Source organism: Eschrichtius robustus, chromosome 9 (genome assembly GCF_028021215.1).
Source record: "Eschrichtius robustus isolate mEscRob2 chromosome 9, mEscRob2.pri, whole genome shotgun sequence".
Lineage (NCBI taxonomy): Eukaryota > Metazoa > Chordata > Mammalia > Artiodactyla > Eschrichtiidae > Eschrichtius > Eschrichtius robustus.
In genome coordinates this window covers 72,546,773-72,570,702 of record NC_090832.1, presented here as the reverse complement: position 1 = coordinate 72,570,702, position 23,930 = coordinate 72,546,773, and the positions used below count along the sequence as shown (strand labels likewise).

The following is a 23,930-nucleotide window of genomic DNA, read 5'->3' as shown; positions in this document are numbered from 1 at the left end:
TTTTAACATCTTTATTGATAATTTTAAAAATTAAGAGCGGGGGCTGAAACTTGGCAGAGATGATACCATATATTTGTATAGTAGTACTTTATAGTTTCAAAGCACTTTTGCATGAATTACTTGTTTAATCTTCCTCAAGCACTTTGAGATAAAACAGATTATCTCTAATAAATGAGGAAAAGTAAGAGACTCGTCCAGTATCACGTTCCTAAGACCATGCCCTGGTCTTCTGTTTCCCATGACACCACCTTCCATTTATGCTGATTAAATATGATGCTAGCAGTGTTAATTAGAAAATGGGAGAATCGTCGTGTTCTTTTATTTTCCTTTTTTTAAAAAGATAAAATGTTAAATTCTTTTGGATATGAACACAATCCCTCACTTCTTAACACTCTCCATAATACCTGCACGATGCTTATGACAAAATTGCTGCTTGACTAATAAATGGAGTGATTTTGCTTGTACTGAACACTCATTAAAAAAAAAAAAAACCTCTGCCGGTCAGTGCCTAATCGGTCTCAGGAACAGAATTTGTCTTTCCTTTGAAATACTCAAGGAATCCTTTTCATTGTTAAAGGTTAAAGCTTGTCTCATTGGTTTCCCTTAAAAATATGTTTTCCAACTTGTGCTGTGTGTGTTATTATAACAAATAAAAACATTAGAAAAAGTTCTGGGTATGCTTTTTCCTTTAGATAAGTGCGGTGCTACTAGAACATATGACATCATCTTTGGCTCCAGCATTTGGAAATGAGAGTGTATAAAAGATGACAAGCTCTAGTAGCCACGTCATAACAGGGGATGAAATTTAAAACAAGGCTGACAAAATAAAGTTTGAGGAAACTGACTATTTTTTAAATTGTACATTTATCATGACAGTTTGGGGGTTAATCTCTGGAACCAGCACAAGCATGAATGAGGTAATTGTTGCACATGTTGTGGATAAGATAACCAAATGGGGGAAAAGTCCATTTCCAGGCTAATGTGCAACTCAGATTATGTGCCTGATGGCTGGAAACTGTTGTGTGGTTAGGATAATACAGGATTCAAAAAAAACTCCTGCCGAGGGAATGGTGAGCGGTCACATCGGATCTGAAGCTTTCTGAATGGGGCATGAAAGGAGGAGGCAGGAAAAGGAGTAGGCTGGGACCCGCCAAGAGAAAGATTTGGAAAGCAAGAAAATGGGAGGTGAACTACAAGACTCCCTCGCAGAAATGACATGGTAAGGGTTGGTAATTAAAACTTCACTGAAAAGTGAAATCTGATGATAAAACTAGCTTAATGCTGTTCCTGTGTACATTAGGATATGAGAGAAGATTGTAACACTGATTGCCATTCCTGGGTACCCAGATGTTCTTACCATCAGAAAATGTTCAGAGGTCTTGTTTGGACCCACTCCGTTTTATTCTGTGGCTTTGAGGACGGGGAGAGAAAGCGCTGTGAGGGACATGTTGACTGAAATGCACCATGAATTTCATGTCTCTTTTGTAAAAAGCACTTTTAAAGCGTGCCAAGATATTTTAAGTGTTTCAACAACATGCTTTTGTGACAATAGAGAAACGAGGGTACATTTTCATGGTATCAATAAAAATATCATAGTAATTTACAGGGTTGGACTGAACTCTAAATTGGGTCACAATGACGCTCTTTCAGGGTGGAATGAGATAGCAGCAACCTCTATTTTGTTCCTGAACCACTGAGATCAGAACAAACATCATCTCTGACTGCCTCTATGAACTGAAGTCTTGGTTGCCAGGGGGCTGGAGTTTTATGGAGGGTCTCCATTTTTGGAACTCTCTCCTTTTCCCTACCCAACAGATCCCAGATTTACAAGCTTTGAGGTCTCAGAAGGAAAGGGGAAAAAAAGGCCTATTTGTTTCTTTCTTAACTGGTATAGGTTTCCAGATGGTATTAGAAGCTATTATTGGCTGAGAAGAAACACTTGTTTGTTTCTCAGTCTTGTACTTGGGTCCCTAAATTTGGCAAATGGCTCACTTTGAATATCTAAGCAAATAAACAAAGCATTTTCAGTATTTTCTGACACTCACTATCCTTTCCTTCTCAAACTTTGCCAGATGCAAACACCAAAGGCCAACTTCTCTAGTTTCTGTTCTGTTTAGAATCTCTTTAGAGAATTATACCGGTGAGAATCCCATATCTGATTCTTTTCATTGATGAGTCTGTGGACATATGATTCTGTGGTTCAGTTAATGATGTAATGTAATAATATAACTTAATGAGTTAAGTTGCATATGGCAACAAGATAGGGCTTGTTGATTCCACCCCACCTCCCCAGTGTCATGCTGATGGGGCACTTTCATCAATGTCACCTTATTTAAGTTTCTATCAATACTATCCCACACACAGCAGTTGGCACTCTGGTATGCAAAGATGTTTAAGACCAAGTTTCTGACATGAAAGTATCCACAAGATTATAGAGACATTGATGAGTACACACACCACTTTTCAATCTGTTTTTCTAAGAGAAGGAGGCAATGAGGCTTGATGGAAAGAGACAAACATGGGCTTTGAACTCTGGTTGTACAGCAGTTCAGATTCTGGGTCTGCTACTTCCTTACCTAGAGCACACCACTTTACCTCTCAGGGCCTTGCTTTCTTTATCTGAGAAGTGGGGAAACTGATACTGTGACTTCATAGGGGTGTTGTGAACGCTGAATAGGATAGGCCATGAAAACTACCCAGTACCACACTGGATACATAAAAGATGCTCAACAAACATTGGTTCATTCCTCCAAACAAGGAATAAAGGATCCATAGCTGAGGGGATTAGGGAATGCTCTGCAAGTAAGTGGGCTTTGGGCAGGGTGTTGACGGATACATAGAAGTTCATGCTAGTGGTTTGCAGAGTACTGTTCAGGAAGACAGAATAGCATAAGGAAGGAAGTGTGTCTGGGGAATAACATGTGGTTCAATTTGATTAACTAATAAGGGAGCTCTGTATAGGGATGGGCTACAGATATAGCCATGGAGGGCCTCCAAACGCAATGTGAGGAATTATTATAAAACTCTGAGAGCAAAAAGTATCAGTGAGATAAGTAGGGGGCATTGTACAATTGAAGTTGTCCCAATGAAACATTTCTGGCAGCAATATATGCATTAGATTATAGTGGAGAGAGGCAGAGGCCAGGAGACGGGTTAGGACCACTGTAAAGTAGTTCGGAAGAGAAGTAATAAAGGTTTAAACTGGCGTGGCAGGAGAAAGGGCATGCAAGTGTAAGATGAGCAAGAAGGGAACTGGAATTGCTCCTTAACTCCTGCCTAGACAAAACCCTCACTTCCCCCGACAGGTCTCTGTGTTGATCACATTAGACAGAATTTTATTTGTTTAAGGGCTCGCCTCCCCTACTGGTCGGGGAATTTGCAGAGAACTGCATTTTACTCATCTTGGTATTTCTAGACTTTATCACAAAGTCTGAGAAGATGTCAGCTTTAGAAAAAAGTTTGTTTCTTGGGAGAATAAATGTGAATAAATGGGGAAGATAGACCAAAAATGTAATGGCAAGAGGAAAAGAAAAAGAAAGGAAAGTCAAAGATAAGTGCAAAATGAGGGGAAGGAAATAAGGAGAAAGATGAGAGGGATGTGTGGGAACAGCTTGAGTTCATTCACAACTGGGGATATGGAATTTTAGCCATTAAAAAATTAGATTAACACTTCGCTTCTTTTTTTCCTCTACCCCGAAGCCTTCACCCTATGCACTGCTCTTAATAAATAATACTTGATGAAGATGGTGATGATGTGTCCTCTTCATGTTAATCCAGGCAGCTCTCAGTTTATGAATGGGTTCGGTTCCAAATGTCTGTTGTAAGTCAGCTGTTTGGCTATGGAATGTGTTTTTCCTTTGAGACAATGTAACAGTCAGTGGTTAAATTCTCCAACCACTTCACAGAAGGCTATTTAATCCACAAAGTATCAAAATTAGCGTGCTAATGAACTGTAGAGTAGTAATTCCTTATAGGCATATTGCATACTTCTTCATGGTTTGCAAAGAGCTTTCGCATACATTTAAAGAAATGGAATGTCTCTGCATAATATTCTTTTCCATGGAAAAATGTGTTCCAAGTTTTAAATGAGGAGGCTAGTAACACATCCTCCACCCACTCTGGTCTCTGTGAAACGACTTGGCTTCCAAGGAGAGGCTCCCACACTGCCCTTCCAAGAGGGGCGCGCTCCAAGGGAGACCCCAGGACAGGGAAGCAGGATGGCTATGTGTCTGCATGGGGCTCACGGTGAGCGGAGTCATCACTGGCCCTCTAGACAGAAGAGCCGGTCGGTATCTAGATTCTGCCACTACCATCTGGTAACCTTGTGTGAGTGTTTAGTTTCCCTGGATGGAGAGTGGGGATAAGGAGGCCTCCCTCGTGGGGTCTGTGATGTTGAAGATGAGATAATGTGTGAACAATACCTGATACATAATGGATGCTCAAGAACGTTCTGTTTATTCTTTTCCCCACCTGTCCACCGCCACTAAACTCTGAAGCGGAGTGGGTAAAGAGGGGCTCCTGCGGTGATCGTATCCGCTGATGAGCAAGGTGATAGGAACCAGGGAGAGGCTCTGGGGCGTGTTGCCCAGGTGGGTCCAGTTCCCGGAGGGGGAGCAGTGAGGGCTCCAGGGTGTCGTGTTTCCCAGACACCGGCGGCAGCTGCGGTGCTCATTTCTGCCTCAATATTGTGCAAAGCTCCGTCTCAAGGGGAACCAGGGCTGGGTTGTGTATTATCAGTGTAACTGATATACCCCCAAATCTCAGTTGATTATCGCAGTGGAAGTTTAGTGCTTACTCACGCTCACGTGAAGTCCTCCTGCGGGCAGTTTTCCTCCGTGCGGTTTCAGTGATGCAGATTCTTCCCACCTGGTGGTTCTGCTGGTCTTCACCACTTGGCATCAAGCTGGTGGTAGAGGAAAGAAAAAGCTTTATCGGACGACATGCATTGGAGATTTTTATGGGCCAGGCCTGGGAGGGGCTCACATCACTTCCACTCATATATCATTGGCTAGTGTCAGGTGACCACATAGGATCGCAAAGGATTGGAAAGTGTAGTCTTGCTGTTTTGCCCAGGAAGACAAGGAAATAGCTTTGGTGGTCAGCTAGCAGTGTCTGCCACCGATGAGAGCAGGGTCCTGAGTATCTTCTTGTTGCTACAAATTGATTGCAAGTGAGTAATTATAAGTAAAAAAACCACCTGAGGGCAATGCAAGGTAAACAAGTCAAGCTGAATGCATACCAGAGAATCCACACTAAGATAAATGGCCTGACTACTTTGTGGGTAAACCCTGACACGTTTGCTAGTTTTCCTTCTCTGGCAGAAATGAAGGAGATGAAACAGATGAATACCAACCAGTTTTCAAAGTAGATGAAAACAGAGAGATGATGATTCTTTGAAGTTCCTCCACCAAGAAAGTGTTGAAAACAATGTAAAACTTAATAATATAAATGAACTTCTGCTATTTCAATCTATTGGTGCTGTCTGAAAACACACAGCCACTTTTCATGTTGTTCTTTCCTTTCTCTGAATTACTTAACAGGCTGACTCAAGGTCTGTGTATTCAAGTCACACCCAGAGCTGTGGTTGATTAGGACAAGTTACCTACCTCCTAACCTTCTCTGACTGCTCTTGTAAAAGGTCCCAGAAAGAGCATGGACTTTGGAGTTTAATCATTTAACAGGTCAAAGGTATTCCTGGCCGCTGCTCTGTTCCAGGTGTTAGAGATAAGACACAGGATGGCCCCATGAGTAGCTTACAGTCTAGTGATGGAGACAAGAATATAAACGAGATTAGTGCAGCACCGGCAGCACATTCATGGGATGATGGCTCCACAGAGTAAGAAGTGCTGAGAGTGGAGGGTGAGGAGAGAAGGGGAAAAGTGAGGGGTTGCCTAGCAGCAGAGATGAGGGTAGGAGGGAGCCAGAACACAAAGGATCTTGTAAGCCATGTTATCCTATCGTTGACTGGGAGTTAATTTCACTCTGGTGTGCAAGCCCAGTGAGCTCAGAGGAACATTGTCTATTGATTTAAGAATCATGCCAATTTATCTGCAAAAATGGCTTCCCCAAACATCTCTGTGTGGTCTTACTCTATAAAATTATATTAGCAAAATGTGTGTGTGTGGGTGTGTCTTCCAGAGCATACAAACATTTTTCAGATTACTGGCATGGAAGATATCTATATATCAGGGGGAGTAAGTGAGAGTTACAAATTATGTTCCCTGTGTTCCCTGGGCCTAGACTTGTAAAATGATTTCTTTTTTCTAAAAGAAAAGCTGCTCAAAACCAACTTAAAATACAATCAAAACACATTCCACTGGAAGTTTGGGGGCATTTCATATTGCATTGATTTAAATACTGGTTTAGCAGCCAATAACTAAAAAGCAGTCACTTTGCTTATTCCCAAAGAGCAGGGAATGGGATCATAAAGGGAGGGAAAATAACTAACTGTCCAGTATAACCTAAGACATTGCAGTTATGCAATAAACATGGGATCACTTGGAGAATCTGTCAATTTGGGAAGCATCTAATCGTTAGAGCTATTCCCACTCTTGGCTTCTCGCTAGAACCACGTGGAGAGTTTTAAACCATTTTGATGCTCAGGTCACACCCTGGACAAATTAAATCAGGATCTCAGGAAGTGGGAGCCATGCAGTAGCATTTTTAAGGCTCCCCATGTGATTTCAATTCACAGCCCAGTTTGAGAAGCACTGGTCTACTAGACAGGATTACCGGGTATATGGAAACAGCAAGTTCCAATTAATCAACTCAGTGAATTTCGATCACGTGCCAGACACTGTGCTTGGTCCTGCGGGCTAAGACACAGGCCCTGCCTTCAAGTGTGTCACATTGTAGAAGAAGGCTGGAGGATGCGGGGGGTGAGGGGTTGGAGACTGGGTATGGATGTTGGTTCAAATGCGCACCAGTGAAAGGAAGAGGCCAACGTCCTGGTAACTATTCGATAACAGTCATGTGTTGTAGCTGGAGAAACTGGAACATAAATCTAGAAGGATGCACTAGAGGAAACATTTTTTCTTAGATGGGGATGAGAAGCCAGGAAACTGGCTTCCTCCTTGTGTAAAGCACCCCGTTACTTTAGCCTATCTACTCCGGCCTCTGCTAAGCATTTTAAAGGAAAACAAAATCCAAAAGCAAATCAAGGAGGCTTTTTAAAAAATTGCTTAAAAACAACAATGTGTTTCTAGCTAACATAATTTGTTTAAAATATACTATAAAAAGAACACTCACTTGAAAAAACAATGTTTTTCTCTTAAATGTTTTGAACTGAAGAGCTCTGCCAGACAGCAGACGAGATTTTATTTTATAAGCCAATGGCAGCATTCTCATAGGGTTGTAATCTGTAATATTACAAAGATATTGACATTTTTTGATCGATATCTGATAAATGACTGATAAACCACACTGATTCTTATTTATTTATTTATTTACTTACTTACTTATTTATGGCTGCGTTGGGTCTTCATTGCTGCGTGCGGGCTTTCTCTAGTTGTGGTGAGCAGGGGCTACTCTTTGTTGCGGTGCCCGGGCTTCTCATTGCGGTGGCTTCTCTTGTTGTGGAACACGGGCTATAGTCACGCGGGCTCAGTAGTTGTGGCACATGGGCTCAGTAGTTGTGGCTCGCGGGCTCTAGAGCACAGGCTCAGTAGTTGCGGCTCACGGGCTTAGTTGCTCCGTGGCATGTGGGATCTTCCCGGACCAGGGCTCGAACCAGTGTCCCCTGCATTGGCAGGCGGATTCTTAACCACTGCGCCACCAGGGAAGTCCCATTTTTTACTTTTTTACTTTTTTTTTCATGGGGTGGACCACTCTACGCCTTTCCCAAAGTAGTATCTGTAATTGCACTTTCTTTTCTCTTTTTTTAGACGAGTAAATATCATGGAAAGAGCATGGGTATTGAGCCCCGGTTCTGCTCAGGACTCTGGGACTGTGTTTCCTTGTCTGTAAAACAGTGACCGTAAGTGTTTGGCTGAAACGCTAGAGTATTAACTCTAACAAATGTGAAAGAACCATATGCAGGTTTTTATACTTATTAAATAACAGCTGATAAATGTACGAGTAGTGGGGACGTCACTCCTTATTCTTGAAAGTACATTTAGAATACCTACTTGATATTATTATGTGTTCTCCCTAATCAGCTGTGCTCAGGTATCTTTCTCCATCATCTGGAAGAAGCCATGGTAATGTCCACTAACACTGAAACAACAGATTCATACAGAGTTCCTGCAGTGCTGATTGGGGCGGGGCCGGGGGGGAGGAATTTCTAGGTATTAGTGAACAAAAGCTAAATCAGAAAAGAATGTAACAGTAGTTTAGCAAAAATTTTACATGTCGCACAACAATTTAAAACATAGGATACTTTATGTTATAGCTTATAGAACACAACTGGATTCTCAAATATTGTCATAACTAACATAAAATCAATAAGTTAACTTTTATAATACAATGTCTTAACTAATGAAGTCCTCTTATCTTGGTGATGTATAGATTAGTTAATAATCATTTTATTTTATTTATTTTTAAAAATATTTACTTATTATTTACTTATTTGGCTGCTCCGGGTCTTAGCTACAGCACGCAGGATCTTCCTTGTGGCATGCGGATCTTTAGTTGTGGCATGCTGGATCTTTAGTTGTGGCATGCAGGCTTCTTAGTTGTGGCATGCATGTGAGATCTAGTTCCCGGACCAGGGATCAAACCTTGGCCCCTTACGTTGGGAGCATGGAGTCTTACTCACTGGACCACCAGGGAAGTCCCAGTTAATAATCATTTTAAAAGGCAATCATTTCTAGGTTCCAGGAATAAGAGGTCAGCCTCATTTGTGTATGAATTCTCTGTGAGTTGACTCATATCTTAATAGACCTTTCAACTGGATGCTGGTGTTTTAAATTAAAGGATCAAGTCAGTTTATACATCTGGCCTTACTTGGTGGTTTTCTAACTTGTCAATGGTATATCTTAAATGTACTTATAGTCATCATAGTTCAAAATAGCCACATCCTTAAATAATAATTTTTTGAGAATATAGGTTCTTAGAAATACACCCGCTTCAGTTTTTGTTGTCAGATCCTGGGCTGAGGAGGGGCTGGGGAGGAAAAGAATGCCAAATCTGCGTTTCGGGCCATTGGCCACCTCCCAGAGCTGTTTCAGTGTCTCGATTGTGCTGCCAAAGGGAAGATGGGGACGCAGGTGTCCACACGCTCATCCTCTCCTGCCAGCTGCAAACCTCATCACAGTTCCTGTGAAGTCCATTTCCACAGATCAGGTTTCTGCCAGGGAAGAATTTAACAATCTCCTACTCCTCTTTCCACCACCAACAATTAGTTTTAGCAAATGGTTCAGGCCACTGCCTGGGTTTACATATGATTTCTATTCAAAAAAAGACAAACTCCCTACTCAGACCAGACCCACATGCTGGACACTTGAGCTCTCCTCTTAGATATAATGGAGTTGAGGCAGTTTCTATCTTTCATTTAAATAAAAAAATCACTCTCACATTTGAAATCAAGTTGGCTGTCTTCCCTCGCTGGGTTAACCATCTGGTAAGGGGGGTTTTAGGAGGACTTACGTTCAGGCCAGGAGTTTAGGAGAAAAAAATCATTATCCTTTTGTCCTTGTGTGCCTTACTCTTTTAAAGTGGTCAAATTTTTTTTCTTTTTTAATGTTTTCACAGAAGGTTTCCCCCCCCCCGCCCCCTTTCAGATAACACATATGGCAAATAAGTTAAATTCTTAATACATTTTACAGTCAAAATTTGCTTTTTTAGAGTTGTGGATCAGAAAAGCACATACCTGATTGAGGTCACTACAGCTCATTGTAAAACAGGAGAGATTCAAAAAGTTTACTCTCTTGATCTACTACATACTTGTGGTTCTTTTAACATTGCTGTGTTACTTTTCAGGGTAAGGTCAGTTTCCTTTCACGTGTTTTAAAGGCTTATGATTGCCCCACAGAGAGGGATTACAACTTAGCATGTCCAGGGATCTCACTGTTCTATTTAGTTAAGTTTTTTGAAAAACAGACCTTGATGGCTACTATCTATCTAGTCACTCTTCTGGCTGTTTTCTTCATAGATAGAGGCTGATTATATCAAGCAGTTAAGAAACATGTTCAGAACACCCACCTCATAGTAACCATTCTTTCCATTACATACCTTCAACTTCAGAAAATCATAGGTAACTCAAAGTTATGTTTCCTGGAATTGAAGGTAGCTGAAGAGTTCATTCTTGTTTTGTGGATGAGAAAATTAAATTTCAGAGAAATAGGTGATTTTTTTAATATGCCTGCCCGCCTCAGACAGAGTGGAGAGGGGGCTAGAACCTAAATATTCTTTCTGCCTTTTGTAACTTTATTCATTTTCCAGGTTCTATGCATTGCATCCTTGAAGACAATTTTTTATGGTAATGACAATTTGCAGGAAACCATGCATCTTCGGAAAACACTCATTTGGGAACTGCCTAGATCTCAGTTAGGAACCTGTTGTTAGTTTAGATGAAGCTCACCTTTTGTAAGTCAATAACTAAGTAAATTAGTATGTAAAACATACATTAATACGTATGCATAGTATGCATAGTACTCTAGACTCATGGGGAGTATTTTCTTTTTCTCTTCCTAAATAAAACACCTTGAATTCATTTAAACATTTTAAGATAAACATTTTGAAATCAGTTTGATATTAATTTTCTCAAAAGGAAGGAAAGAAGGAAAATCAGAGAAGTTTATGGCATGAAAAACCTATTAAATGGCTTTGTGATGTGTCAATTTGGCTGGATTGAACTAAATTTCCCAGAATCCTCTTTCTTGTATGGCATGAACCACACGGGAGATTCTTGGGAGATTTGGAAGCAAAAGGAAGCAGCAGCTATTTTGTAGCTCACACAAACACACACACACACACACACACACACACACACACTCACACTCACACACACAGGACTGCTGATGTGCTGACTCACCCTGGAACAAAGCAGTGGCTGGGCTTCAACTGCCCTACCGCCCCCTGGGTCTTCCTTAGCTTCTCTGAGTCTTGCGCCTGGTGTGTTGCTTTAGCTCTATGACTAACAGCCCTGGTTTCTGCAAGTATTAGTATTCATTTTCTATTGTTGCTGAAACAAATTATCACAAACATGGTACCTTAAAACAATTTCTTGGGAATTCCCTGGTGGTCCAGTGGTTAGGACTCTGCATATCCACTTCAGGGGGCCCGGGTTCAATCCCTGGTTGGGGATCTAAGGTCCTGCATGCTGCACGGCGCGGCCAAAACAACACAACAAAAAGTTTCTTATCTTACAGTTCTGTAGGTTAGACATCTGACGTGCATCTCACTGGCATAAAATCAAGGTCTTTTATTCAATCCCATGTTTTTTCTGATGGGGAAAAGAACTTTGCATTAGTGAAGCCCATGACAGCAGCATTATTTCTGTCAAAGCTGGAAAAAGGTAAATTGTGGGGAAATTTTTATTTTAAACACTTTTTCATGATTTTCTTCTTTAAAATCCAGGCAGCAATATGAAAAAATAAGAAAACTATCCTTTAGATTAAACACCTCGAATATGAAAGTATTTGTATTAGTCATAGGCAAATAACATATCCCCTTAAGTGTTAAGTAAATGTATAATCATGGGAAATGAATTTGCACAGCTTGGGGTTTGGGTGAAATTACTGACTTTTTTTTTCTTTTCTTTTAAGCAATGAAATTCTTCATGAAAGAGGTGGGATTTAAATTTCTTTGGTAATGAATTAAGAAAAAAATTGGTTTTGGCAGGAGGGTTTTTTTTTTTCCCTAATGTATTTCAAATCCACTTAGAAACATCTAGATTAATTCCTGTCCCTATTTTCTATCCTCCCATCTGAATATAAACGGAATGGAGTCAGAGATATACAAGTGCAATCAAATCATGCAGGTAGTGTCGAAAATATAGTAATGTAGGCATAGTCACAGAATTCCCATATGTAACTGGCACAGACAAGTCTTCCTCATGTGAATCTCACAGAGAAACATTGATCATTATGCAGAATTGCCTAGAAATATGACAGTCCAGAAAATTTTTGAAATGTGGTGGATGCCCACCCTTTACGCATTGGAAAAAGCACGTCCAATTTATCTTCTTGTCTAACTTCATTCAAAACTGCTGCATGCGTTGCTCAGCTAGTGTGCTGATGCGGTTCCCAGAAGAACACTGCTCCCTCCAAAAGCACTTATTTTACCACCCACATCCTGGCTGGAGGCCCCCTGGGACACTGGCTCTCCTCTGTGATTCAGGAGTGGAGTGTGAACTCAATCTGCTACACACACAATGGCACATTCTTGGAGAGTGGCTGTCTAGACCCGTTTCCTTCACACAGTGGCTCAAGGGTCTTTTCATGGAGTGATTACTGGATGTTAAATTTCAGGTAGTGGCTTCTTCAGCTGATTCCTTACCCAGTTCTGACCGTGGCGTTGTAAGTGGCCTTATTCCACAGATTAGTGTAGTTGTTAATGTGCCCATACACATTAGCTTTAAAGTGAGTTTTCTGGCAGCTGAAGCCTTTTACCTCTTACCTGTTCTCTCTCTAGAAATGAAGAGGATTTAGTCTCTACTCCTTGCTCTTTTGCAGGGGGTTGGGGGGTTGGTCTTCTGGACTGGGGTAAAAGCTTTCGGGGAAAAATAGAATATTCAAGACAAGTCCCAGACACGTAGATGCTCCAGCTAGCATTTGTGGGTTTTGAACTAGTTTGAGGAAGTCCAAGTATCTAAAATGACAACTTATGCCTTTGAATTCCTGAAACTCTGTCCATGGCTCCACACTTATTAGCCAAGCAAATTCATTTCCTTGTGCTTTATTTTATCTATCTCAAAAAAAGAGGTGGCCAATCAGTAACAAGAGCAAAATATGTGTTAAGAGTAAGGATAGAGAGATCAGAACTGAGCAGGGAAAAAAAACCCTAAAACTATTCATATAGTTAAATACTGTGGCACATCGTAAGATAATACATATTTCTTGGAGCCAGAAACTATGGCTTACTTATGTTTGGTTTAGGAAAGCCTACTTCCTCCTAGTATTGTAAAAGTGTCATTCTACATTTTCTTCTATTGCTTTTATGATTTTTTTTTGGCTTTGATTTTTAACCCAGCTGTAATATATTTTGGTACATGTCTTAAGATAGGTATTATGTCTGATTATCTCAACATCAGTTATTGAATCCTCTTCCAATTAATTTAAAAGATACTTATATCAAATTCTAAATTCCCCCAAACACCTGGGTCTGTTTCTGGTGTATTGACTTTGCCAGTACCATGATGTTTTAGTTACTATAGCTTTCTATTGTGTCCTAATACTTGGTTTATCAAATAAAAACTGCCTTGCCTATTCTTTTAGAGATGAGCTATAGAGTCAACTTGTCATATTTATTAAAGAATTCAATTTAGGTTCTGATTAAGAATATGTTGCATTTATAGAAGTATCTGGGGCAGTTGGCAATTTCATATTATTGAATGTCCCCATGCAAGAACATGGTCTATTTAGGTGCCCTCTTGTGTCTTTCTCTTCTTGTTCAGTTAGTACATAATCTGATTACATTTAGAGAAGAAACAAAACAGAAACAAAGCACTCCCATGACGCTTGAATTCAGCCAAACCACAAGTTCCTTTTGTGATTGTTGTTCTAGAAGAGGTCAAATTATTAAATGTGTTAGTTTTTTTGTTTTTTCTTAAAGATTTTCTTTTGTTTGATGTGGACCATTTTTAAAGTCTTTATTGAATTTGTTACAATATTGCTTCTGTTTTATGTTTTGTTTTTTTTTTTAGCTGGGAAGTCTGTGGGATCTTAGCTCCCTGACCAGGGATCGAACCTGCACCCCCTGCACTGGAAGGTGAAGTCTTAACCACTGGACCACCAGGGAAGTCCTGAAATGTGTTAGCTTTTAAAATTAAAAAATAGATATGTAATTGCTTTGGCCATTTGCACGTATAATGTCAGTCCTCTTGTATCGCAAAATATCACTCAATAAATGCTTGTTATTAGACAGGAAGTGTTGAATATTTTTTCCAGGCCTGTCAGCTTCTACCTCCGGTTTTATAACACTTCTCCTTATGGTCAGTAGGGGGCGCTCCCGCAGCAACAGGCCCTCTTTCAGTGCCACTGAATTCCCCAAAATTTCAAACCTTAGGAAGTACTGGTTTATAAATTATCAACTGCAGTTCTCACACATTCTAACAGACTCACATCTGTGGGCATTTTATGTAGAAGACAAGTAATGGGAGAAGGTGAGATCTTCAAAGTGTCTTGTAATCGAAGAAGGCCTGTATTATATAAGCACAGGAGGCTGAAAGGGATTATAACAACTTGTGTTTGGGCTAACGAGTGGAGCCTCTGCTTTTAGGGGCTGTTCTTTTGAGCCCTGGTGCCAGCAGACTACTTTGTGAGCTGTCAGTTTCCTGATCTTAGTCCTCTAAGGGCAACATTTTTTAAGTGGTGCTTTAAATAGGGTAGCGGAGCTCAGGAGAGCAATGAGTTGGAGGCTATGGAAGGAAACAGGTCTGGTTGCAGACAAGCCTACAGGGAAAATTTTGATTCTCTCTACTGGCTTTGGAGCAGTTGCCCTCATTGTTGAGGGTGGTTATGTTCAAAGAAGTGTGCCACTCTCCACCTCCCCTACCAGGCTGAGCTCAGCGCTTCTTCCTTATGCTCCCAAACCATCCAGAGTTTATTTCTACTTTGCAAATATCACATTTTGTGATATTCACCTGTGTATTTGTTGTATCCCCTCTACGTTAAGATACGTGAAGGCAGAATCATGTTGTGTTCGTCTAGCATAGGGTTTGGTATACTATAGGCAGTTAATAATTATTTGATCGATGGATGACAGAAAGAAAGGAAGACAGGTAGAAGGAAAGGAGGAAAGAAAAACGTGTCACAGGGTGGTAGATTGATATCATAGGGTAAGTGAATTTTTAAACTGATCCAGAATCTGGAAATAACAACAGTAACAAAACACACAAACTATTACTGGGTATAACCCAATACAAATGATAATAACAGGAAGCAAATGGTTTCTAATGAAGTTAGTAATAATATTTGTAATAGCAAATATAGAATGTGACCATAACTACCTCACAGTGAAATAAAGACCATTTGATATTTATGTATAATAGATTCCAAAGTTTAATTGCATAATGTAAAAGTATCCTTAAAAATAGTGAGGTTCTAGAATGCAGTATTCCATATACAATTTTATTAAAATCATTCATCTTACTGAAATTGAGATATTGAACAGTCAACTCATAATTCCCACTGTGGCTCTTATTTGGGTGGAATTTTTCTTATAGCTCCCTCTCTTAATAAAGCACCAGAAAATTATTAATTGAGGAGGTTAGTTCAGGTATTCACATTCATAATTCCTTGGGTTACCTTTCCCAGTAATACTGTGAACTTTCCTTATCCTCAAACAACTGCACATAAGGGTATTTTGAGAGTCTTCATTCTTCTGGATAGTTCATTATCCAATAATCTAGTCTATATGAATTGTTCTTAGAACACCTAAGGTTAAACTGGATGATATAAATGCTGTTTTGAGTAGAACAACTCTTTTTTTTAAATAAATTTATTTTATTTTATTTATTTATTTTGGGCTGCATTGGGTCTTCGTTGCTGTGTGTGGGCTTTCTCTAGTTGTGATGAGCGGGGGCTACTCTTTGCTGTGGTGCGTGGGCTTCTCATTGTGGTGGCTTCTCTTGTTGCGGGGTATGGGCTGTAGGTGCACGGGCTTCAGTAGCTGTGGCACATGGGCTCAGTAGTTGTGACTTGCAGGCTCAGTAGTTGTGGCTCACGGGCTCTAGAGCACAGGCTCAGTAGTTGTGGCGCACGGGCTTAGTTGCTCCGCGGCATGTGGGATCTTCCCGGACCAGGGCTTGAACCCGTGTTCCCTGCAGTGGCACGTGGACTCTTAACCACTGCTCCACCAGGGAAGCCCAAGAACAACTTTTTAAGATGCCCCCACTCAAAAAGTTCATGCTTACTAATTTGATAAAAATAATTATCTATTTTTTCTATACAGTATTGACTTCCTATATTTACCTAAATGAGCAGTTAAAATTATGAAAATCACCTGAGTCAAAGATTCATCTTGACAGTAAAAATTACCAAATGTTGTTTGATACATTGTGTTTCATTAACTTGATACAATATATTATTTACATAAATTTGGTATAACGTTTTCAAGTCCAATGCAAATATAATTATCTGATTTTTTGTGTGTCTAGTGTGATGCAGTGAACAGAAAGTAGGTGGACAAAATGTTTTTCACTGAAAAAAATTCAATTAGACAAGTATTTGTTGAACACTGACTTCGGAGGTAGAACCTGCTCTAGAGTATAGGGGTTCCAATTCCAGCTGTGCCACTTAAAGTCGGAGGAACTTAGGCGTGGGACTTTACCTCTCTAAGCCTCAGTCTCCTTATCTGGAATAATCTTTAAAGTAATTACAACCACTATTTTTAAGGTTGTAGGAGGATTAAATGAGCTAATGCACGTAGAGCAGTTGGCATAGGGCCGACAACACTGTGATTTCTCAGTAAATGGTACCTGTTAGATTCTCACCATTGTTCTAGGCCCACGGGATAACATAAAAGATGTTTGAGATACTGCCTATGTTTAAAGAGGCTACACTATTGGGAATTCACTGGTGGTCCTTAGGACTCCACACTTCCACTGCAGGGGTCACGGGTTCCATCCCTGGTCGGGGAACTAAGATCCCACAAGCCATGTGGCATGGCCAAAAATAAAATAAAAAAAAAAGAGGCTACACTATTAATAATACTTTCTCTATTATATTAAGAATCCTGGGCTCTGCACAGCAGGTTGGAACATTTAAAAAATGATTCATTTAAAAAATATTCTTGCCTACACAATGTATCTTTCATATAGATATATAAATTATATTTGATATGGGATATGCTTGTATTTTATTTGATTTATTACCTTTTATTGTAAGATAAAACACAGGTACAGAAAAGCACATACACAAAAATGTATAGTTTAGGAAATTATTATAAGGCAACAGCCTTGAAACAACACTCATTTTAAGAAATAGAACATTGCCAGTTGTGATGGCTAATTTTATGTGTTAACTTGACAGGCCACAGAATGCCCAGATTAAACATTGCTTTCTGGGCATGTCTGTGAGGATGTTTCCAGACAAGATTACATTTGAATCTGTGGACTCAGTAAGGTAGATTGCCCTCTTCAACGTGGGTGAGCACCATCCAATCCATTGAGGGTGTGAATAGAACAAAAAGCGGAGAAAGGAGGTACTTGACCCTTTGCTCCTGCCTCACTGTTGAGCTGGGACATATTGTATGTTTTCCCGACCCTCAGACTGGGATTTACACCATCAGCTCTCCTGCATCTCCAGCTTAAGACCACAGATCAGATGGTGTGACTTCTCAGACTCCAGAATTGTATGAACTTATATACCTATATCTTTATCTCTATCTCCATCTCCATCTTCATCTCTAGCTCTATCTCTGTCTCTCTATATATTCTACTGGTTCTGTTTCTCTAGAGAACACTGACTAATACAGCATCCTTTCCAGATATACCTCCAGGAACATGTTCCAATCACAGCACTTTCCTCCCTGCAAAAGTAACCACAATCCTGTTGTGTATAGTAAGCACTTCCTTGTATTTCTTTATAGTTTTATCACACAAGGGAGCATCTTTAGTTCAGCCTTGCCCATTTTATAAAACTTGATACATCTTTTATGCCTCTTTATTTAAATTTTATTGACGTATAGTTGATTTACAATGTTGTGTTAATTTCTTCGGTACAGCGAAGTGACTCAGTTACATACACACACATACACACACACACACACACACACACACACATATATTCTTTTTCATCTTCTTTTCCATTGTGGTTTGTCACAGGATATTGAATATAGTTCCCTGTGCTATACAGTAGGACCTTGTTGTTTATCCATTCTATACATAATAGTTTGCCTCTGCTAATCCCAAACTCCCAATCTTTCTCTCCCCTACCCCTCTTTTATGCCTCTTTTAATCTATAGGTTCCTCAACCATTTCTTTCTTCCTCTTACAATATATCTGTGAAGAACCCAGAGCATTTGACCTGTCTAGAGTCAACAGTCTGGATTTTGCTGATTGCATATTCATAGTACAGTTCAACATGCTCTTCTGTCCTTTGTATTTCCTGCAGATTGGCAGCTGGATCCAGACAATTAGACTCAGGTTCAGTCTCTTTGACAATACTATGGTTTCCATCAAGAGGTTCATTATGTTTGATTTTTGCTCTTTTGTAATGTTTATAGCAGTTGATGTTCAAAGTTTAGGTATATTAATTCATTGAGGTTGCAAAAAATGTAATACTTAATTCTATCACTTCTTTTTCATTTATTAGTTGGCATAATTTTATAAGGAGATGCTTTCTCTCATCTACTAATTGGCTAGCCAATTCAGATAGGAGTGGAAGCATAAGCATATGATACTTTTTTTATTTACCCAATTTTCAAGATAATGAAGCAGTTCTCTGTTATTCTGTGCAGATGACCAATTAGATTATCTTAAATATCATTACAAAATATAAATATATTGGTTGGGTTTCTATTGATTATTATTTTTTTCCTTCTCGATATTCTTTGTCCTGTTTTTGGCCAATGGGAGCTTCTTTCAAGTTGGCTCCAAAGCCTTCTGACATTATAGAATGGTCTTTCCTTGCTCTCTGGTATGTCAAGATATTTCAGGTCATCTTGTATATTTCTTGCTCCTGACTTAGAATCAGCCATTTCTCCAAGAAGCACAGGTATGTTTTAAAAGGAATCATTTTTTAATAGGATGTATGCTTTAGGATCACTCAGTGGAACTAGGCTTATCATTGTTTCTAGGCTTTTTCAGAGAATTCACTCTAATATTTCCAATTCAAACACAGGACTACAGGGTTTGTCCTTTACCTTGTCTATATTCCATCTGTATTTTCTTCTGTCTATAATGAGAATCTTAGTTCTCAAGGACTTAGGGGATGATCAAATTAGAATGTCCCAGAATTACTCACTTCCTTTATTCCATGTTACACATGGACAGTCTCAGAATAACAAAGCTTCTATTGAGATCACCGTCATGACTACTGAAAGCAGGTAGGTTTGTTTCCATCTTCTCGCCCTATTCTTCCCCTACCTTTTTCATGATTGTTTTATCTGTATTATCAGCTCATATACTCTTTACCATCTAGAACAACTTTCTCATTCAATTTTAGTTCTGTAAGTAATGACATATTTAGTGTTCAACCCCAGTCCTTATGTCCATGTCCTTCTAATCGTTTTAACTGTCTGAAGCTCACTCTCTCATAAATTCTAAAGGGAAGACCTATGGGAATGAAATTCCCTGAGTTCCTACATGTTGACAGCAATTTGTCAATGGTCTTTATACATTTTACATTCTCTTCCCTTGAGTGTCTTCAATGTGTTCTTCATTTTTTTCCTGGTATTATATGCTTCTGTCAAAAAAGTCTCTTTATTTCCCCTTATAAATCATGTGCTATTTCAGCATAGATGCAAAAAGGATTTTTTTCTGTTTTCAAAAGCCCATTGGTTTTACTAAATTATGTGTAGATATTGGTTGTTCTGAGTCAATACTCTCAGGTACGTGTGTTCTTCTAACATGTTGCTCCAATTTTTTTTTTTCAGTTTCAGGAAAGTTTTCTTGAATCATAGTGTTATGTTTATTTTCTTGTCTTTTTTTTTTTTTCAGAAACTTTTTGACTATCAATAATATTTGTCACTTTTTCTTTTTCCCTTTTATTTTTCAACCTCTTTCTCCATTTATTTTTATAAATTGAGGTAAAATATACACAAGCTAAAATATACCATTTAACCATTTTTAAGTGAACAACCCAGTGGCATTAAGCACATTCACAATGTTGTGCAACCATCACCACTATCCACCTCCAGAACTTTTTCATCTTCCAAACTAAAACACTGCCCATTCAACAGTAACTCTCCATTCCCTCCTCTCTCTTCACTTACTTTTGATTTTCAAATGTTTCAGTCTTTTCACCAATTTCTTAAGGCATTTTTTGTTGGGTTTATTTACTTTTGTGATCCTTCTATTTTATGAGTCTTCATTTCTAAAATGATATTTTTTCCTTTATTTTCAACTTTTCTTTAAATATATCATCTCATTTCCAAATTTTTCTAATTCTTATTTAGGTCTGTTGTTCATGTCTTGTACCATCATTTTCTTAATGTCTTTTAGCTCAGTTTGAAATGCTACATTACAATTTTGATCTGTTTTGTTGAGCGTGTTTCTGGAATATGGTAATTATTTATGGGACTGTGATTCTACTTCTTCTCTTTTTTTTTCTTACAGTAACTTACCATGGGATTTGACCTTCATAATTTTCTGTGAAGTTTAGTTTATGTGAATTAGTTTTCCAGAGCTTCAGAAGGAGGCTTGGCTTAGATGGATTTTCTAACTTTACTGAGCACGCTCTTCTATTGTTTTCACATGATATTTAAAAATATGGTGCCTTGGTTTTTGAGATTTCTTGGTTCTTTTTCTCTCCTGCACTTTATCTGGATGTTTTCTTTTCTTTGCCTCCACTGTCCCATCCTGCTTGATTTTTGTTCCACTTCCAGCAGTTTTTGCTCACTGTAAAGCCCTGTCCTAAAAAGGATCTGCCTCATCACCTTTGAGAGTTCACAAGGATAGGAGTAGATTATATTCAATACTAATGAATATTGTGGCAATGGATAACTGATACACTGGCATCCTAGATCATAGAATGTAATGCCTATAGAACGTTTAAAGACCATTGGTCCCAACCCTGTAATTTTACTGATGAAGAAACCAAAGCCTGGAGTAAAAAAGTATCCAGACTAAAACATCTACAGTGCTTGCATATGTAGATGAAGACTAGATACCTTTACTCTTTCTTCTGTACCACATCTTGTCTCTGTTCCTTGAATAAGAAGTAGGATTTAGAGAAGTATCTTCACATAATATTTCTCACTCATGCAAAGTCCAGTGCAGATACTTCTGGTCAAACCTCAGACTGGAGAGTTATATGATGCTGCCTTCTTCAGACATGACATCCAAGGTTGCTGCAGAATGGGGAAGAGTTGGTGGGGAATGCAGGCTGCATATGTGAGTATCTTCTGATCACATTCCATTGGCTAGAACTAACCACATAATTCCATGTATGAAAAGGGGGATTGGAAATATTGTGCCTGGATAGTCAGCTGTCTATCATAGAAACCTGTCATAGAAACCTGCTAGGAAAGGGGAAAATTAAACTTTAGGGGTCAGCTAACCATCTAGCTATAGAAACCTTTCCCAGAGAGATGCCTGTAGACTTCCTCTTACACAGCTATGGGCACACTCATCATTGGGGAGGAGAATGGGGAAACCATGACTGACTTAAACTAATGCAGATTTATCTTTCTGCTGCTTACAGGATCACTCTGCCTGAGTAATGAATATCTGAATGAAACTGAGGTTCTCTGGAAGAAGATTAACAAGATCTTCTAGTCACCATAGATAATGTCTTTTTCAAAATAGTTATACTAGGCTGAACATGAGCAGAGAATGGACTTTAGCTGCTGCTGCAGGGCAAGCTGATATGGAGATAATTAGAGAGAGAGAAAAAAAAATTGAATGATCCTTGAACAATCATGGAACAATTCTGTATAGCTATCAACAAGGTCCGTGTTCTACTACAGATTCATTTTCAGTAGGATATTTAGGCTGAGTAGTTCTTCTAGCAAGGCTAATGGATTTTGTTTGATTTAGCTGTGATGTCTTGCCTAGATTACTTCAAATGTATTTATGAGATGCCTAGTCAGATTTAAGACCATGACACATAACCAAATTAACTGGTCCTAAGAAGAATCAGCATATAGCCTTGATTTAATTAGCTATTAATTAGCAAAGTGGATGTTCAGTCAGAGATTTTACTTCAAGGAAACAGCAAACAAACCTATTTTCAGCGAAAGAATGGCATAGACAATTATGAGGCTGTGAAGTGATAAATGGTTGCTACATAAATTAATGCACTAGACTTTACATATATGTCAAAAGAGCATAAATTATGCATCATTCTTTTCTAACTTTTAAACACACCAAATGGCACTTAATTTGGACAAATCTTTTGACTGCTCTGGGGATTAAAATGAGAGGTTAGAATTAGACGACCTCTGAGGTCTCCTTCAACTCTGTATATTTTCAGGCTTTAAGTCTTAATTTTTAATAAATTATAACCTATGGTTAAACTATGACATCTTATTTCTCTTAGATTCCTCAGTGGCTAGTATATACTGGATCTTCAGTACATATTTGATGAATAAGTGAACCTAGAGTCCTTTTCATTAGCTTCCATAAGAGAAAGGAGGTTAATTACAGTATTTCTCAATAGATGTGACAGACCTACAGACTTTATTTTGATGACTGCTATTATGCTATTTTAATATCTCTATGTGATCAAATAGCCATTATACTTGAGTATTTGAGTGACTACAAGTAGTCAGAAACCACAGTTGTTCTTATAGCTGTTGATTTTAAAAGTCAATCCAGTTCATGAGTTTTGAAATAGGTCAAGTAGTGAGCACCTGGGGTCACTTCCTTTGTATAATGTATGTTAGTTGTACTAAATCTTCATTAATTTGATTTTCATTCATTTGATATTTTTGATGGTTTGATGGTTTTGGCTGGGCTGAATTTTTTTTTTTTACTTCTTTCTTAAGTGATTGATGTCATAATCAAGATTTCTGGGAAATGTTTATACTATTAAAGAATAGCCTGCTTTGTTAATTATTCATTTTGCATTATACATTATTAGTTATCCAGAAATTCTCATTTACATATGAATAATAATAAACACAGACAAACTAATCACTGAAGTATAAGGTAACTTTATTAGATTATTTTGAGTCACTTAAAAAATTTAAATTAATTCAAATGCATAGTCTTGAAAATAATCCATAATATAGTCTTTTCACTAATTTTGACTGGTTCTCCTGTCTAAAGGTGAAATTTTTGAACATTTTGACATGTTTTACTATGGCAAAAATTGTAGATATCTGAGATAGGTTATCCTTTTTGGTTATAAGAAATCAAAATGCAAGGCTTCCCTGGTGGCGCAGTGGTTAAGAATCCGCCTGCCAATGCAGGGGACACAGGTTCGAGCCCTGGTCCGGGAAGATCCCACATGCCGCGGAGCAACTAAGCCCGTGCGCCACAGCTACTGAGCCTGCACTCTAGAGCCCACGAGCCACAACTACTGAGCCCGTGTGCCACAACTACTGAAGCCCGCATGCCTAGAGCCCGTGCTCTGCAACAAGAGAAGCCACTGTAATGAGAAGCCTGCGCACCAACACGAAGAGTAGCCCCCGCTTGCCACAACAACTAGGGAAAGCCTGCGCGCAGCAACGAAGACCCAACGCAGCCAAAAATAAATAAATTTATTTAAAAAAACAAATCAAAATATAGATAAAGTGCAATGGTCATCATAAAATTTTACTTTCAGAGTGGTTATTTGTATTTTATAACTGAAACACTTTCCATGACTGATCAAGTGCTTCCCAGTCTCTAGTGAGCCAAGATAAACTGTCTGCAGAAAATCTGGTTATGAATTCATCAAAAAGAAATTTCTTAGGCAAACTGGAGCAGTGGATAGGGAATTGGTGGAGATCATAATAGGTCCTGTACCGACTTCTTCTGTGATATTTCAACAAAATGAATGAAATGCAAACTAGTGTCTCTAGTCATCAAATTTTTAATTAGTTCTAAAAATGAGGCAATATATGTGCATATCAAATCAACGTTTTGTGCTGACGATAGCTCTTTTAGTGGTAAACTTCCTACTCAAAGAGAATCCAACAGTCCCTAAAAGAAGGGGTCACCCACATTTCTCTTAAACAGG

The 23,930-nt window shown here is 38.9% G+C and overlaps 1 long non-coding RNA gene across 1 annotated transcript; it reads left to right on the top strand.

Annotated features, from left to right (window-relative positions):
* The first annotated feature begins 1,003 nt into the window (after window positions 1-1,003).
* LOC137769630 (uncharacterized) lies at window positions 1,004-14,022 on the top strand. Its single transcript, XR_011075020.1, has 3 exons — window positions 1,004-1,219; window positions 7,884-7,975; window positions 13,805-14,022. It is a non-coding gene; the product is annotated as an uncharacterized lncRNA (long non-coding RNA).
* Window positions 14,023-23,930: the final 9,908 nt, after the last annotated feature.